This window comes from Halictus rubicundus, chromosome 4 (assembly GCF_050948215.1).
Source record: "Halictus rubicundus isolate RS-2024b chromosome 4, iyHalRubi1_principal, whole genome shotgun sequence".
Lineage (NCBI taxonomy): Eukaryota > Metazoa > Arthropoda > Insecta > Hymenoptera > Halictidae > Halictus > Halictus rubicundus.
Window position 1 is genome coordinate 8,509,951 of NC_135152.1, and position 19,553 is coordinate 8,529,503.

The 19,553-nt window shown below is 43.9% G+C and overlaps 1 protein-coding gene across 1 annotated transcript in view; it reads right to left on the reverse strand.

Moving 5' to 3' along the window:
* The window catches only part of LOC143353351 (agrin), a 602,368-nt gene extending 583,708 nt beyond the window's left edge, over positions 1-18,660 (reverse strand). Inside the window, exon 1 of the mRNA XM_076786600.1 lies at positions 18,514-18,660. The gene's annotated coding sequence lies outside the window, so the exon portion shown is untranslated. The remainder of the gene's footprint in view (positions 1-18,513) is intronic.
* Between the last annotated feature and the right edge of the window lie 893 nt (positions 18,661-19,553).

Consider the following 19,553-nt stretch of genomic DNA (forward strand, 5'->3'; position numbering starts at 1 on the left):
GCTCGAATTTCCAAAAATTAGCCTGCCAGAATCTATATCTGCACAAACATCCGCAGTCAGCTCATTACAGCACGTCAGGTGGCAGCAAATACGAGTCGGTAACAATGCGAGCTTCAAGATGAGAATGTCCGTTAATAAGGAAAATGTCTCGTTGAAAAGTGCTTCTCCTTAGCCCCGGCCTCGCAGAAAGGCAAACCGTTTTCTCTCTCGCTCGAAGCGGCTCAAAGAGTGCGCCGTCAAAGCGGATCTTACGCGAGCAAGGCCACGGAGACGCGTAGACAGAAGACAAGAAGAGGGTTACCGTGGAAAATCTAAAGGAGAACGTGGAAGCTGGAGAATGCACCGGAAGCTTCCAAAAAGTGGCCAAAAACGAAGTAGAAAATTAACGTGAGAGAACCATACAATCGATACCCAGAGAAAGTTGAAGCACATTGTTGTTTTTATTAAAGGAACGGTGAGAGTAAAGAAAGGACACTTCACAAAACAGTCGAGGATTCCGAATAGACAAGAAACAAGACTTTATTAATTATATCCGGACCGAAATTACAACCGTCGATGTCAGCGTGTCGCGTATACTTGAACACTAAAAATCTCGACACACCGAAAATACTCTACAGTCCGAATGCTTGAATCCTAATTTTCTGCTGCGGGGTCAGCTCTATTTATACAAAAATTGACTGGGCGGAGGTATCCGCTAACGGGGGAAAAATCATCCCTATTCGTTAGACGACTTGGGGGAGGAGGGTCTTCTTGATCCGTGGAGGAGAAAGTCACTCCCTCAAGTCGTTTTAGTGCACTTCTAAAAAGTATACTCCCGGAGCAGCGCGTTTACGGTACCCTAAAATGGGCCTCTTAATTTATGGCCCCCTCGACTGGCGCAGGCCAAGGGTAGTGCCAATTGCACGGATGGCCTGCACATGTGCTAGGACCCACTCTGTCCGTTCGGGGCCTTCGTTTACCATTTTATGGCCTCCTTTTCCGTAGTCATTTAGGAAACGGCGGAAAAAAGGGAAAGCCTGTTTGAAAAAATATGCTAGGTAGTCGAGGGGCCATCTGTGTCGCTTGTAAATGCACGTGCATTTCTCACACACATATCAACAAAATACTCTGTTACTGCGGTGAACACAGTGTTTACACGATACATGTCCAAAACACGGGTCTAGCCACGGACATATATCGGCTAGGAGATACTATTCTTTGATCCACGCCGAACGTAGAAAAAAACAGGGTTCTGTTAACATATATGGAGTAAACACTGTGAATTCAAAATGTTTATTTCATTTCAGACGTTGTTTGACCGTGAAGGTCATTATGTCGTATCCGAATAAATTCGTATGATGTAACAAAACATACACCATTCCATTTAAAAAATGGAAGATCACCTTCAAAAATATAGTGCAAACACAAAAAAAATTACATGTTACATAAAGTATGACGGCGTATAATAAGTATTTTTCATTTTTTTCTAATACTTATTATTTCCAAGGAAAGCTAGTAGTAGTAGCTAGTAATGGCGTGAAAACCCTGTATAGGGTGTGTAAAATGTAGGATGTGCAAATGCGGGAATACGCGTGCTGTTAGATAAGAATCGTCTGCCGTGTCTGATCATGATCGACCAATTCTACTTCCAGCAGATACTAAAGCACGCAAACCTGACGAATCTTTAAACTCGACTTTCAGCTTATTTTTCTATGCAGTATCACCCGGTATACCAAACGTCCTATTATTTCAACATCCGGCACTGTAAGAGAGTCCGGCGAAAATTCGGCGTGGTTTGCACCAAAACGGGAAGTGCCGCGTAGATCGCGAATTATGGGGTCGCCGCGGCGCGGCCGGGGCGCTGAAACTCGAGAAATTTTTGCCGCGGTTTCGCGAGGCCGGGCTGTCCGTTCGCGGTTAAAAAATCTTGCGGTCACTCGGGCCCGATCGGAGGCTTTGCATAACCGTGGCGCATATCGAGGTGCAGGAGGAGAATGTGAGCGGCGAATGCGACGCTCGTTCGCGTCCGGTATGTACTCCACGAAATATCGGCACGAGCTGGGCCAGAATGTCGGGTCGCGATGCCAAAGGCTTGCCCCCTCCCCCCACGATGGCAGAGAGCAGGTTAATATTCCCGGCGGCGATACGCGCGCGCGTGTTTGTGCATCAGCCGCGTGCACGTGTTGCATGGAAAACGTTCTTTTCGTTCCGATACCGATGCCGAATTGTGCCATTCCTCGAGGGCCATCCGGACGGATTTTATCGGCCGGTTTTAATGATTCCGACCCCCCGAGGCTTGCCGGGATTATTTCCCGAACAACTGGATTGCCAGAGTGTCCAATGAATTCTGGGAAGATAGACACACGCGCTATCCCGCTTGAAAATACTTAACCGCTTGACGGACGATTTTTGTTTCTTCGCGAGAGAGCGCACGTCCGATCCGTTTTGGTTATGCTGTTTAGTTTGTTAGCGTTTGTCGTGGGGCGATTCGCACGGTTTGATGTTTTCACAGCGGAACCGTTCCACTCGCGGCAAATAGAACGTTGCTTTGGATATGTTTCGATTTTGGACATGTCGCGGGCGTTCTTCGCGAAGCACAGTTGTTTTCTAGCGAAAGGTTAAAAGGTTGAAAGGTTTGTTTGGCGAGCACTGTAGATCGGTTCGAAGTTGAATCGTTGTGGGACTGTTTCGTGCAAGTAACTTTTGGATTTGGGAATTACTAGGCTGCGGGTCTTGATCGAAAATAGAGATAGTGTGCATCAATTACAAGTCACAGGAGCTACACTTATTTCTTTATCTTTATTTATTTTATTTTTATTATAATACGGCAGTATTTTTAAATTCTTGAAATACTTTTAGCGTTTTACATTTGAGCTCATTTTTCTCACAAATGGTAATCAAACTATGATATTTTTATAGAACAGAAAAAATTGTGATCGCAGGAGAGAAAACTTGTTTAAAGTGACAAATTGTCATTCGAGTGATTTCTCGATATATGTCGCCAAGGCCTGGATGATAATCGTCGCGGATTATCCCCACTACCGCGGGCTATACCCCGCGAGGGGTCGCGAAGCTCGAGAGATCTCGGACGCCGAGGGGTGTAAACATGACACGGCTCCTGCACGATACATGACGCTGACAAGACCCGTGGTGTTGACATATATCGAGAATTCACTGTACTTTGTTTAATCGAATTTCTTTTCAGGGGTGTATTTTCTCCATATGTGTTTAACATTACCAACTCGCTTGAACCTCGTAAAGCGTAGTAATTATCAATTGCCGTCATTGATCGCATAGTTAAGTTCGACAGACGCTAATCCTGTGCAACAATTTAGCCTGGGACGAGAACCCAGAAGTATTCAGTAGCGTTCTTTTTAGTAGGAGGCGATCGTTTCCAGGCGTCGAACATAAACGGAACAACAAGTTGCTGAAGCTGATTAACAAAAACATTTTCAATTTTACGAATCGAATTGGCGCCGGGTTCAGGCGCCACCACAAAAAAGCTCGGTCCACGGGAAATCCCGCACCGACCGACACTCGAGTTCCGTCTGTTTGCTCCGAACACAATGGGGAAAGTAGCCGAAGTGTATCCGTCGCGCATGAACAAATCGAACGTTGCCCGGAGAATCGAATCCTCGTCTGTCAAGCGTTCTTCGCGTGATACGAAACACAGACCCGGCCCGGCCAAGCCCGGCCGCATTTGCACGAGAGCATCGAGGAACAGAGAAAGAAGAGGCGCGCTGGGCTCGTACCCCGAAACACGAACGCGAATGCTAGCTTTCTCTCTCTCTCTCTCTCTCTTTATCTCTCTCCCTCTCTCTCTCTCCCACTCAGCATCTCTCCATCTCTCTCTATTTGATCAGGCATAGTAAACACGATATTTTCTCACGCGCGGATATACGACCCGCAAATCCAGACAGGTCTGCCTGTACGTCGATTCACACCGCTGCGCATCATCGTACTGAGTGGGTCGCCTAAAGGTCATCATTTCGATGGACTCGAAAAGTGACCCAAAAAATCATCCCGTTTGGTTCCCTCGATTTTCAAACCTTCTTGTGCTACATGACAGCTTATATCAAGATACTATTATTATTCCTAAGTCGAGTTGACAATTAGTTTCTGAGATATTAGAGATATTAAATTTTTGGTCATTTTACTAACATTTCTTAATTTTTAAGTATTGTTATAGATATATTACATGTATCTAGGTGTGGTACAATTTTCATAACATTCATCATTCCCCTGATATACGTTACCATAATGAGACTAATATATGAGAAAATGTTTTAATTCTGATACACTATTTTTCACAAGAAGTAGAATAGGCAGGTCATGATCAGACGCACTCCAAAGAATTAATTATTACTGTGGGTGATTCGTTTGTTCCAGGTTAAAATTGCTACTGCTATTCAAAGATTTATTAAAAATTCTTGAGCAATAAGTTACACGGTTTTAAAAATATAAATATTCCTTCTAAGTAATGTACTAATTGCGTTTCTATAGAACTACGTGTAGGAAACACAGGAAAATAATAAGTGTGAAGAAACGAAAGATCAAAATGGTTTTCGAAATGATTAATTTCCACTACTATGATTGAATGGATATCTAATACGTGTCGGTTAACTGAAACTGCACTTAGGTGGTAGTATCATCGTAACGCTTCTCGTATTTTATATCACATTTCTCATACATGCTGAAATTGAAACCAATCAAACGTATAGAAAGTAATTACTGACGTGCTGACCTGCGTGTATAACATTCATATATTATAAAAGCCACTGGAAAACAATGTAAAGATAATTGAAACTGAATGATATCTCATTTTATCATTTATTTCCTGCATCCTGTAACTCAAAAACCAAAAATGTAATTTTTCTTTCAGCAAAGTGTACAAAAACAGCTTGTATAAAGCACCAAAAAAAGAAGATATTTAAATTTTATTAAACCTTAACGGAACATGAAATAACAAACGGTATTTATGTCTAAAAATCCCAGTACAAAAGCGTTGAGCAATTAATTAATTTAAACAACTTGCACAGGCAATTATTCAGCTAACATATATTGAAACGATTTATTTACACGAATTATTTTACCAGAATGACAATTAAAAAACAGTTACATATACGAATTAAAAAATTGATTAAACTGATCTATTACAACCATTAGGCTGTACTAATTTATGCAAACAAGCATCAAACTGAAAATCGTATGTACACTTTATTATTCTCTATTCCACTTCAACATAATTTCTTGTTCTTAATCATTTCATAGAAGAAAACGAAAATTTACATCCGCTGTACGTGCACAATTACTTCAACCCTTTGCCGTATAATAACGAGTCAGACTCGTGATGAAGATTTCAAACAGAATCTACTAACTACGAGTAATATTCCTTTTCTGTACGACACAATAGAATTCTGTCCTTTCGTGCCGAGTATTTAAGCATTAAAGTACAAATACAGGTATAGAATAATCCCCTGTTCTTTTAGGAAATTGTTGTTGATGACAAAGTTCTACAACTCTGAAGAAAATCGTACAGCAAGGGGTTGATACTGGAACGTCGGCAACAGGAGGAACATTTAATTTATTCATTCAAACAAAGTTAATCATATTAATATTAGACAGATTCAATTTGTAATCTCCATCGTGAGTGTAATTCGAAGAAAAAGGGCTTAAGTGTTCTTTAAGCTCAAAATCACATCCCCGGGGGTGACATTGTTGGGGAGTGGGGTGGTGAGTTGTTGTCGATACGAGTTCCTTGCCGTCCCCTGTTAGCTCAGGGAGGTCATCCTGGGGGAGTTAGTGGCTATACCCCTTCGTGGGGGAGTCCTACATATTCCCGTCTCCCAACCCCCAAGGAGGGCGAGGAAAAAAGGCTCGAAAACACGTAAAAAGATTGCGAACCACGCATGCCATAAATACCCAAAATCTGCAATCGAACAATCACACAATGCGGCCCTCACAGGGTACACCCCGCGGTAGTGGGGATAACTCCGCGACATTTATCATCGAGGTCTTGGCGACATATGTAGAGAAATTACTGTATTTTGAAAGTCACTTCGTTCGAATTGGTTTATTAATTGATTCGCGTTTAAGTAACTTCTCTTTCTCTATAAACAGAGAAATCACTATATATGCGAGAAGTAGAATCGGTAAGTCATGATCAGACGGATCAGCCGATTCCCACGTAACAGCACGCGTATTCGCTGAATTTCCAAACTCGCTCAACTCGAAAAGGAAAGGTCAAATGTAAAAATTGTACTCTTTCTTTTCGACTCACTGTTGCGTGTAGAATTACTTCCCGATGATCGATTGCAAAGGGTAAACCCCGTATAGACCGATCAGGGAATCGCGTCTATATCTGCGGGGCTCCGTCGGAGTCATACAAAAGATCAAACAGAGAGCTTGCGCTTACACGAACGTCCCTTATCTATCAGGCTTAAATATTAAATCCGCATCGGAATGCACGCGACGGAACGAAGAAAGACACTCCGTATATTTCGAATGACCGGCCTCCCGGCGCAGGCAGGGTTGCGCGCCGCTTCGGTAAGGAGATCCACGGGACCGTGTCTCGTGAATAAAATATCTGTCGTTCGTCTCGCGATCCGGCAACGCGACGAGGCAGAGAGACGCGATTCCTCCGGTGCATCGGCATCATGCATGCGCGCGTACATCGAGGATAGCTACGTAGCGCGTTGCACACCGCTACGACGACGACGACGCCGCGCGGAGACGACGCCGGCGGCGGCCAAGAGGGAATCATTAATCAAGGGGATCAGCACGCCGTTACCCCGAGACGATTTGTATTTCTTGCGCGGCGTAATCCGTGCACTTTCTCATAAAAGATCGGCTGGTCGCGACTAAATTGATTCTCTTGCTCTTTCTTCTCGTAATCCCCACGTTCTTTCGGAGTCTCTTCCCCCTACTCCCCCTCGCCCCCTCCCCTGCCATCAAGCTCTCCCCAGGGCAGCCGGTTTTGCCGAGGGTTCGCGAGAAATCCCGTGGCATTCCGCGGATGGAACTCGGATGCTACGTTGGCCCGGGGATCCTCTATCTTTCGCTCCTGCGACGAGACGCGGACGCGACGCCGAGCCTCCAGGCTGAGACGGTAATTGGATAAGTTAATTAGCTTTTTAAATGAAACTTTGTCGGGCTTTTAGACACTCCGGGCGGCCGGGTTGGTTCATTTTTTCTTTTTCGCTGCCTACCCCCACACCCCCCACCCGCCCGTTCAAGGGGGAGATCTTGCGGTCGCGCGCACCTCGTCGTCGTCGTCGTCGTTGTTCCGAACCCGGTCGGCCGATGCTCGATTCTCTTCGAGGCGCAGCCCTTTAACATAAATGCGAGCGAGAGAGCCTGGCGACCGAGCGTGTCGTCGCCCACCTCTCCGAACCACCCATCTGCTATTCTGAAACGTTGCCATCCACTCCCACCTCCTCCCCCTCCCCCTATCGCCCCTCACATCCTCTAACCCTTAATTGAAGCCATAACGCCGTAGAGCCTCGAGCGCCCTTAATGCAGTCGAGCTGCCTCACTTTAATTGAAAGTGCACGGATTCCTCTGATAGCTGAGGCTGCGGTTCCCCTCCTTTTCGTGAAAGAGTCGACGCCAGGGGCCACGGGGGACACAAGGAGTGGGGGGCAACTGGAAGCAGGCATTTACCTTAAATGCATCTTGAATCGCGTTTCACAGCTGGTCTGAGCACGGCTACCTCCGGCGCACCGACGTATTGTGTTTCGTAACGGGGACACTGCTACAGGGAGTTACACCGGAATTAACAACGCCCGGCACCATCGACATCGTTTCGACCGCGCCAAGACCTTTAACCCCTTGCACTGCTATTTATTTTGGGATTGTGACGATTAGAAATTCTTCGTCGTTCAGAATTTCATAGAAAAAAGAAGACGGTTTATATTTATTGTATGACCAGGCTTTCTCCAAAGGATATACAGTGAAATCTCGATATAAGTCACTTGCGCGGTTCTGGCGAGTGACATTTAGACGAAGTCTGTGGTTGTCGCCGAACGTTGCATTTGAAATACACAGTGCACGCTGGAAATGTAAAAGTCACTATCCGTAGTGGTATGGGTAGTCACAGTGACCTTTAAACGCGAGACTCGCAGTGACTTATATCGGGAATTCACTGTATACGGAGTGTGGCCGGACGGATGGTACAACCGGGCAGGGGATGCTTCTACATATAAAACTAAGTCGAAAAAGAGGAATAACATTTTTTCGTTTGACGCCTGGTTTTCGAGGAAATCGAGTTTAAAGATCCTGTCGGTTTCCCGTGCTTTAGTATATGTAGGAAGTGGAATTGGTTGCGTAGAATCGTTTTGCGTTAATAACTTCAATCGGACAAATAAATGTCGTACGAATTGAGTCAGTCGACTGAAAGAAATATGAACAAAGGATAAAGCGAGAAATAAATTGATAGCCATCGGCGTCCTCAAATGAATATATTACTAATTAGCACGATCGAACTGTTATCACTGGGAAATAAAAATTGCTAGTCAGGAGATCGAAGTTAATTTACAAAAACCGGTCAAGAAATTAACACACTATTCAATAACAATTATATATAAACATTGAAAAAATCCATAGATCCATAGTTCCATAGTTTTCCATAGTTCTATAGTTTCATAGTTAGCTTGTACTTGTGAAAACGGAAATGGAGAAAAGGGTTTTCAAAATTTATAGTTGATGCAGAGTTCGTTCTTGCTAGATTAATGTATTGTTAGCTTAAAAAATTAAGTCGCTGATACTTTATCAGTAAAGATGACAGCATTTTAATAAAATTTTATGTTTACAATTAACTTCAACTGCCTTTGAATATATCACAGAATGAGTTCAATTCGATTTTTGCAGTATCAATAATTATATACTGTCTTTTTTCAAGAATAGAAAATTACTCTTCGAATAATGCAACATAAACTTTAACGCAGACATAGTCACAGCAGTTATTTTGCTCACTAATAATTTTCATATGTTAAAAATGATATATCGACATTGTTAAACTTCTTTAATCCTATTACTGTTTAGAACTACACCTGCTCATTTTTGTCATAAATGCATAAAATCCGCAGTCTAATAATTACCATCGAATTTTATTCAAGCCCTTACTATAACAAATATTGCGCAAAATCTGTATGAATTCAACCGTGCCATTTTTAACAAGGCTACAAATATTGTAAGTCGCTCTTACTGCTCGGCAGGTTTAATGTCAAAATTTCCCAAAGCGATGAGCCTGTCAGCGTTCGAGGACAAGACACGAGCACAGAGCGTTCGAAGAAACGAAAGGTTCTGTCGCAACATTCGCTAGAAACGTAAGGGACAGCGCCGGAAAATTATTCCCTCGGCGGCAAGTCAAAGCGAACTACGTGACCTGCAGATTTCGGGCGGTCCAATTACTCCGCTGAATAATTGTCCGAACTTACAAGCTGTTGTTAACGAGTGCCGCGGATAACTACCGCAACTTCTGTTTCTTGGGCTGAATAATTCTGGGGAGCGGAGCAGCACGCCGTGGAGAACTTTCCTCCCGTAAACAGAATCAGCGCGACGCGAGGCGACGCGACGTCGCGACGCTGAACGTCCCGAAAGAACCGAGGGACACGGAAAAGTGAGCAGCCTCCTAATTAAAGGGATAACGCGGCGAACGGCATGGAAGCGGTCTAACGAAAACTCGAGGAGCGTAATAAGAATTCGAAAGCGTCTCCCTCCACCCCCACCCCCATCCACAGCTCTCTCTCCCTCTCTATCTTCTACGCCCAATTATGTTAATTCCGGGGCAAGCCCGCGGACCGTGACGTATCGATTATTAATTTAAGAGGGAAAATAAGATTTCCCTCGGACGAAGTGAAAAATTAACGAGTTTTAATTATCCCGGAGATACGACCGCGCCCCGTCGGATCTTGCCGAATCTACAATTTCCACTCGCTTTAGCACTCCGAACGACTCACTCGATCGTACTTCCCCTTAATTGTTACCGAGCAGTCCTCCCACCCATTAACCCCTTTTTCATGTTGATTTTATAACTTCGCTCAATCTTCCGCGCGAATCTTTCTTCTTCCCGCGATCGAACCGCGGCACTGTTAAACGGCACACTCGAATACTCGAGGCTCCTCCACAGTCATTTATCTTTCCGGATGATTGTTATCGAGAGCGAACGTAACCGATGAATTATGCACGAACGAGAAATCCTGTGAGGGTTTGTTTTACTTTCGCCGAGAGCTCGTGACGCGCGAAATTCTTTTTCAGAAGTTGATACCGGAAAGTGGGTTAACGTGAAAGTTGCTTCGGTGTTTATTAACGTTTATAAATAGGACGCGGATGCGGTGCGGAATTTCTGCACGCTTGGAGAACTTCTTTGATGTTTCGAGAAACTTGTTGTGGTATTATTCGCAAAGTGAAATGCCTCGTAGAAGAAATACGTTTCGGTTTAACTTGCGCGCCGGTGGAAATTAGGCTATCACTATATCATGATTCTTCTTTCTTGTTCGTTCGATGGGAATCAGAGCTGAAGTAGATATACAGGCTGTTTATAAAACAGCACATTGAAAAATAATTTTACGTTAATCGGAAAACCGAATAACTCGAAAATACAAAATCACGAAACACAACGCAAAACGCTAAACTTAGTGTCACGGTTATTATAAAAAGAATTTTCATTTGCTTCAATATATTCACGATAGTGGTTTGAAAATCGTCGTAATGGGACTACGGTGAAAATTAGGTGAAATAAGAATACAGTGAGTTCTCTATATATGTCGCGAAGGCCTGGATGATAAACGTCGCGGAATTGTCCCCACTACGAGAGGCCTCGGACGCCGAGGAGCCTAAACATAACTCGGCTCGGGTATGTCTCCTGGACAATATATGTCGTTGGCACTGTAATTAAAAAGTTTAACTTTGAAAAGATTGTCATATTATTTGCAACCTGTTCATCTTGTGAAGAAAGGAAATTTTCTGTGCAATTCTTATTTATTTTACTTCAGGTAGAAAATTTATATTTTGCATGAAGATCCGCAGCATAACGTTATCTTTTTCAGTTAGTCCACATTTTGTAAATAAACACGAAGGTGAATGAACATGCTTAAAATATTCTTGCGTTTCTCTGTCAAATATCTGAAATTTACATATAATTGTAGACTTCCGACAACTATGTTATCCGTCTGTAGCGAAACGGGATAATATTTCGTGCAATTTCGCGCAGCACCGTCGTAAAAGAATAATGATTATGTAAGAAAAATTATTTCACTTCTTTGCCGGCGGGTTTCCGTCAAAGAAATCGTTCCGAGCGACAAAGGATCCGTCGGATCTTCACGAGAAAGAAGTATCCCCGATGCTAATCACGGAGAAAACTTTTACGACCCTGCGGCGTAATTAATTACCTGTCGAGCCGAGGAAAGAGCCGGTCTGTCGAGTCGTTGATGTAACTACTGGTCGCGTCTGATCCGTCGCGGCTACATTCCCCTTCGACCTCGTTAACTGCCAGGTTATCATTTCCGATTACAATCGAGCACTTCATTCGATCCTCGTTTATCCTTTATCATCGAGAAATCGTCATATTAACGAATGGTAACGATTTCAGCAACGACACGATTACGGACAATCTAGATGTCGTACTCTGAAGCGAATTATACTGAAGTTCCACACACAAAGTCCGAATAGATAATCGTTTTCCATACAGAAAATACGCTCGTTATTTGAAAGTATTACTTCATTGTCATTAATATTTACTTTCTCGATTTCCTTCGCAACAACGGCCGATTTTATTATCAACAATTTGATAGAAAACAACGGAATTCTGTTTCTACCATAAGTGATCTCTGAACGTTAAACATTCATAATAAACGATATAGTATTACATAATATTTCATTACGTATTTATCAAGTATTAAATAATATTTCATCTCCATCGCAATTCATGCTCATTAAATTCAGTTTATAATCCTCATCATAAACGTCGATCGATAATATAAAGCAGAGCAGCGATTAAATCGAAGAGTTAAATACGTAATTAAACTACATTAGAGTAGCTAATAATGATCCGTCGAAACTTTATATAAAGTCTTGTTATAGCCACTCATTAATAGTTAACAACTTCGTTATTAAACTTTTCGCTATCACTAGTAATTGCAGTTGTCAATGTGCTATATATAACTTGTGTACCATATATAACTTGGTATAGTGTACTATTTGAAAAGTTTTGGTAAAATTTCTAATTTCTTTGGAGTATGATTAAATCTTAAACACTGTGATGAATCCATTTTGATCCAGAATTTCAAAAACCTCATATAATTGTTCAGATCCTGATGAATATTAGGTGCAACAAGAAGATCAATGGATTCACATAAAGTACCATTAATAACGTGTTTAGGAACATTGATAAACAACTGTCTAAATTGAGCTAAACATTTCCATCTGTAGAATCATCAAAACCGACCTCCTTCTGAATGTTAACATCCTAAAATGTAAATAAATAGAACTCAGAAATTTGTTTTGAAGAAATACATTCCCATCTACGTTTCACACAATTAATTTAAAACATTCGTGTTCTTGATAAAGAAAAATTAAAAGTTGTCTTCGTTAATTTCAAGGAACAAAAAGTGAATAAAACTTTATTCCTCTTCCTAACAATCTTAACAAGAATAAACTACTCTTCTAATTCAACTGATCACAAACACTTAACATTAACAGGATAAAATGTGACTAGTATATATGCTGTTCTATAAAAATCACAAGATCGTATTTATTTATATTTCTCACAATTTTTCTAACAACTTGTGCCATACATGTTCCATTTTCTAACAATGTTTATACCATGATTTCTAATACTTTGACTGCCAAACTATAAACCTCAAAAATACCATAAATTCAAAGTAAGTTATTTAATGAAATAAAAATTGAAAAAAATTAAATGTATGATATTGAGTAGTCCTCCAACTGTCTAGCCTTTTACAGATCCTAATCAAATTTCGTACAATGAATATATATTAACGTAAAAATTCATTCTAAAACCTGGACAAATAATTCCGTCAACCACACATGTGTGGCATGGCAGTCAACGCGTTAATGCATCAATTTCAATAATCATGAAATAAAACAAAATGTGACACCGGTTTCTTGACCAGCCACGATACGGTTAGTCTTAAAATCCGCAATACGCAAATGCTGGTAACAATTCTTCGAGCACAAAGGTGCAAAAGCACCCGGCCGAAGGAAGGAAGAATCGAATCGCAAGACGAAAAACAATAACGGGCCGGCCGGCGAGCTCGATTCGAGCGAGAATAACAGGATATCGTTTCTCGTGATTCATTTTGTTGTCATTAACTACGCGGACCGTTTAATTACCGATATCTTCGTTCCGTTTAATTAGCCCGTCGTCGTTCCACGTAGCGCAAATCGATTTCAAAGGCACGGACACGTCGACGCGCTTAGCGACGAACTTTCGACACGACTCCCGTCGGGGCTCTGGTTACGCTGGCTGGGGTGTAGTCGAAGACTCGCATGATCGGCGCAACGATAGCTAGAGTGATTCACGATGAGCCTCGTTACGGCCGCGGTTCGAAGTTGCCCGTCCAATCAGGATTTTATCTCGAGCGTCATCGGTTGCAACGACGTGGCGTGCCAATTGATTTCCCCGATACCGCGGGAACTTAAGCAGATACAACCCGTGCGCTTCCGGGTAAACTTTCGCGCGATTAAGACCGGTAATGTTCGCGGAATTACCGCGAGATAGCTCAAATCCCAACCTTTCGTCGGGTACTCAACCACGTGCGCTGGTTATTATCGATCCCGCACCCCCTCCCCTCACCCCCCGCGCGAACCATACATTTATTTTGCTTAAAACCGAAAACTGCGACTACGTAAGCCGCGCGGCCAGGTGATCTGCCGCTTCTGTGCAGAGATGCCAGACGAATATTAAAATACGACTGCCGGAACGAACGATTGCGCAGAAACATACATATTTATCGAGGTATTTAGGCGAACGAGAATTAAACGCTGCCTGTCACTTCTTTGCCCGTTGCTGCTTTAAATCGCAATGTCCTGCGAAACGCCTCGAGAAACTGAAATTGCCATCAGTTCAACGAGACAAAAATGAAAATAACTGTGCACACGTTCTGAAACATGACGCCCATTCCTATAACCTTTCAAGGACATTGTCTGTGCATTGTAATGACACCGGCATGGTTTTAAAATTTATAAAACGAGGTCTGATTATTAACACGTGAATCCCATGTCCCATGGGTCAGACATGAGAAGACAACGAGCTCTGAAAATCTTATTTATTGTAACACAAATAAATTCAGTTGAAAACCGTTTCAATTCTACATGTAGAATGTTAGAATGTTAGAATATAGAATGTTTCTATTACATGTAGCTTATGTTACGTGAGTGTTATTGGTTTACATAGGAAGGAACTAATACAAGTGGGAACACAGTGCACGCCACTGAGAAGCTTTGTTTCCAGTGTTTTACGTTCGTTCTCATAGCCTGGGCATTGTTGTGACTCATGGTAAGTGTATGCAACTGTGATTGAAAGGAAACATGCAGTCGGACATTACACGATTATTTGAATATAATTCTGTACTTACAATACATTAGAATAAAATAGAATAAAATAGAATACAGTGGTTTCTCGATACTTGTCAAGAACGCGGGTCTTGCCAGCGACATATATCGTGCAGACGATACTATTACGTAGAGATCCAGGAGAGAGTATTATGATTACACTTCTCGGCGTTCGAGGTCTTTCGATCTCCGAGACCCCATGGTAGTGGGAGGATAGTTCTGCGACTTCTATCGGGCAGGTGTTTGCGACATATATCGAGAGAAGACTGTATAATTCTGTACGAAGAAACCAAGAATAGAACGTGACGTGAAACTAAAATTAACCGTGCACGTGCCAGTATCCTCGAAGAGGTTAAAGATGTAACGGGTAATTTAATGGCGCCGATCGAGCAAATCGCAGCGATCCGAGCAGATCCCTGTAAATCGCTGGTGTCTACAAATCCGTAGAACGGCAGCCGTCGGCAGTATTATCGAGACCATCGAAAAACTGGCCGTGACCCCCGCTTTTATTGCGAATCAAGTTGTTCTGCACGAAAGGTTTGCCGGTTATCACAACCCGCCGTAAAACTCTGATCACGTCTATTACGTTCGTGACCGGCAGCCGAATGTTATCCCGTCAGTCAATTGCGCGGCCGTAAAATATGTCACCGGGCCGCGTATTAACGCGGCGTCAAATCGTGCCGTGTAAAACAACGACAAATGGAAAAGTCGACGGAACGTGCTTTAATCCCCGTGCTTTCATCGTCAGATATCGAACGGAGCAATTCCGGGGGGGGGGGGGGATTTATTTGCATCGGAGCGAAAGGGTTATTCCGAGAGAGGGACCTAAAACAGCCCTTGCGCCCGAATTCAAAGGAAACATCGCGATTAGGGTGATTTATCCGCGAGATTAGGAGAGGTCGAAAACGATCGGTGTTATTATTAGGTTCTGGGGATCGTGTTAGGCGGTGCACGCGTCCCCACGGACCTCCGGAATGACGTGGAAATGTTTTCTTGAAAAACCGTAAACAGAATTCCAGTTTTGCACTTTGCAATTTATTTTTTCCACACGGCGACGGACCGCTTTCTCGGTTGCAATCCCATTACCAACAGCGGCGCTCCGCACGTCATTACAAAACCTGCAGACATTGTATTTTAAACCGTTACAGTACCCCAAAATGTTGCAACGTATAATCCGCGAGAAGTAATTCCATCCTACAGGTCCTCAACCGTGAAATTCTCAACACGTGATTTAAGCTAACAAACTTAACAACCGCGGCTGGGTTGCGCGTTAACCCTTATATTTCACACTCGCTTGCCACACCTTCGTTATTTGTACGTACGTCCAACATTTCGGGATTGTTAGGCGACTTTCCACTCCGTCAGTGTGATTCTACTTTCTTTTATTCTTCTTAAATACTTGGATATTTTGAAAACATATATTTCCAACAATCGTACATTCGTTCATTAATCCTTTTTACGTATACTTAACATTTTAGGTGTTTTAGTTGACCTTTCACTCTGTCACAATAATTCTACTTTATTTTATTCCTCTTCTCAAATGCTCGGATCTTTTAAACGATATTATATACTCCAAGATGGCAGTTCATTCATCCTTTTTATTTGCCTTCAACATTTTAGGATTGTTAGTTGACTTTCTACTTTTTAATTATTTTGTCATTATTCTTCGGCTCCTGTGTGTTTTAAAAAATGTTGTCTACTTCGAGGAAATAGTTGATTAATTCTTTTAAGATTAATAGACCAGTACATTTCAAGATATTCTTTACAAAATCTGCAATATTTTCCGCTGAATTCAATTGCAAGGTACATGAAAATCAATCGATGGCTAAATCAATTCACTGACACTGCGAGTTTGTGTGCTATTATGTAAAAGGCCTTGGGCGTGACGAACTCAGTTGGAAAGCGTTAACGCGACTCCGCATTCCATTTAGAAAATAATGATAACGTGCTTTATATTTTAATTCTTCAAATATTGTGGTAGCCAAAAACCCCTCTCTTATTTTATTTTATTCATGTCGCAACGCGAATTCGACATCGGAAAAACGCCAGAAAAACTGTTTGGCCGACATGATATATTCTGCTGTCATCGGCGTTTTTTGTCATCATTTCACGAGTAATATAATTTTAATTCTATATAAAAAACAAACCAATAAATAAAATGAACGCCCGCCAAACATTTTTTCGGGACACAATAACAAATTACAAAATCAGCGTATAGTTTCGTTTCGAGAATACGGATTTCTTGCACAATATTAATTTAATATCCATTGTTTCTTTGCTTCTTTCTCTTCCACAATTTCGAAACTCAATGAAAACATTCTCCTTTCATTTCTCGTCCGTAATAAATCGGGGGACTGCGAAAGAGTATAATCATATCGAACGCTTGCCTTACAATTCAATTTCATGATTTCAGATGAAAACAGTATTTCATTTCATTTGTCGCTGCAAATCCAGCCGTGTAACCATACGCTAGATTACAATAGAAAGTTAAAAATAATCGAATTTTGCGTTCCAAACCTGCGACGCCTCAGAGACGTCACTTTAACACTAGAACTACCGATCCAGTCAAAATTACTGGCCCCTAATTTTTGTTGTCCCTAATGTTTTTTGAAACTGTCAAAATTTTTTCATCAAAAATTTTTCATCGCATATTATAATTGAAGTTGTGTGAACTCTGAACGGATACAACCTTGTCACTGCTACAAAGCAGTATACAGTGTTTTCTCGATATACGTCAACAACAGGGGTCTTGCCAGCGACATATATCGTCCAGGAGATACTATAATTCTTTGATCCATCGTACCTGACCCGTATTACGTTTACATTTCTCGGCGTCCGAGGCCTTCGAGCTTCACCTTTACACCCCGCGGTAGTGGGGATAGTTCCGCGACGTTTATCATCCAGGCCTTGGCGACATATATCGAGAAAAGACTGTACATCAGTCGCGTTTATTGCTCGGTAATCCTAGCGTTAAGACAAAGTGTTAAGCTAATCAAGAGAAGAGTTTATAAGCTATAGGTTTATAACCTTAAAATTTAAAATCAACCGTAAACGCGGGGGCCTCCGACTTTTCCCACGCTCACGTGCATAAAATCGCCGACAGGACGGTGCCGATGATCAAGAATTCCCGTGACTCGCAGACTGATTGTGCGACACGTCCGGTCACGTGAGTTCCCGTGATTCTAATTCAGTGGGACGTAAAACGGCGTGGCGCGTCGCGTCGTCGGTACGTGTTCGCATGTCGAATCCTATTTCGGGCTTATTGCCCCGTGTCGGGTACGCGGAAGATCGCGCGGGGATCCAGCGAAAAATCGGCTCCCGGCTGGTACGTGGCTGCATATCAAAGAAATCGGTCGGGCAGATCGAATGTTCGGTTCGACGTGGGAAATGGGGGTGCGGAGGAAAGACGCCTTGGCTCGTCGATTCAGATGTTTAAGGTCTGGAAGAGGGTTGGGGGGGGGTGTCGTCGTCGGCGGCTAGAAACGTCTCAGACTCAAAGGGCGAGACAGGAATAAACGGCAGGGAGGGGGGCCCGTCTTTCCGAGGCAATGGAACGAAAGGATGACTGCGACAGGTCGAAAATCCAATTTCGCGCGAAAGGAAACGATCACCGGGTGTACCCCCGACGAACCTACATCGCCGAGAATTCGTGCGCGGTCCCCCCTCGACCGCGGGTAGCATTCTCGGCGAACGATTCGCGTAAAACCCTTGTGCAGGGGCGGTTTACGAGCCGACCTCGCGACCCGAAAGACGTACTCGCGTCGTCGGAATTCGATCGTCGCGTCGCACCAGGGCAAAAACAAAACCGTTCCACGTTGCCAGCCAGTCGGCCGAGTCCGACCTGGTCCCGTTTCCCCGGCGCGCGTCCCCGCTCGGCCGCGCGCGAGAGGAGAGGAAAGAAAAACTTGCGCGATGAAATTGCGATTTCACCGTGCCGCCACGGTGTCGGTAAATATTTACCTGTCAGGCGGCTGGCTGTTCGTTTCCCTCCGGTCGCTTCTGCTCTTTAATTAACACCCGTTGTCCCTCTCTCCTTTTGCGATCTTCCCTCTCTCCGCCGGCGTGTTACCGCGGCACTTCACGCTCGGAGGATCCGCGGCGTCGCGCGTCGAGTACGCGGCCACATAGCAGAGAGTCTTTTCGCGTTTCGGCGCGTGTATCACGCTGTTTCCACCGTCTTCTTCCCCTCGATCGCGACGCAACGAGAGTTGAGCTCCTTCCGGGAGGTTCGATCCGGATCGAACGACGATATAATCTTGCGCCGCGGAACGACTATACCTGTCACCAGTTTTCACCCTATCGACCCGTCTCGCTCGTCAAGACTCCGGCGGGACACGGCTACGCGGCGTTTTGCGACGCGTCCGAACGATCGTCGGCGTGACACACGCGTGCACCGCGGGTAAACGACCCTCCTCCCGACTTCCGGCGTGACGGCCCGCGGCGCTAATGGACTCTAATGGATCGCGGATCCGTGGGAAAAAAGTTTGGTCGGTTGCTCGGAAATCGAACGAACCGGACACCGCCGTCGAGGGGCCGAGTTTCAATGGAGTATCTGGATTCACCTGGACAGGTTCCACCTGGGCAGAACCACTGGGCACGTCCTAACGATCTCGAGGGTTTCGTCGTCGGCTAAGCTCTACGCACTACACATCCAACACTCTCTAGGTCGCCACAACACTGCGCACTTTTATAAATCCAGCGTGGAGCTCTTCATTGTCCGGAGGTCGCTGTCCGGCATGCTTAGGGGACGCGCATTGTTTCAGAGACGATCCCGGAACGGACGTCGCGCTGGCAGAGTCGTTGGAACAACGTGTTCTCGATGGCAGTCGGAAGGAGGTTTGCCGGACATTCCGCGGTCACGGTGACCGGCGAGCGGCGAGTCGTGGGTCGGTTCGCATCGCGTCACGTCGCGGGTACCGGGTCCACACTGACGGGTCGACGACGAAGACGACGGCGGCCACGACGACGAGATACGTCTCCGGAGACGAAGGCTCGGCACG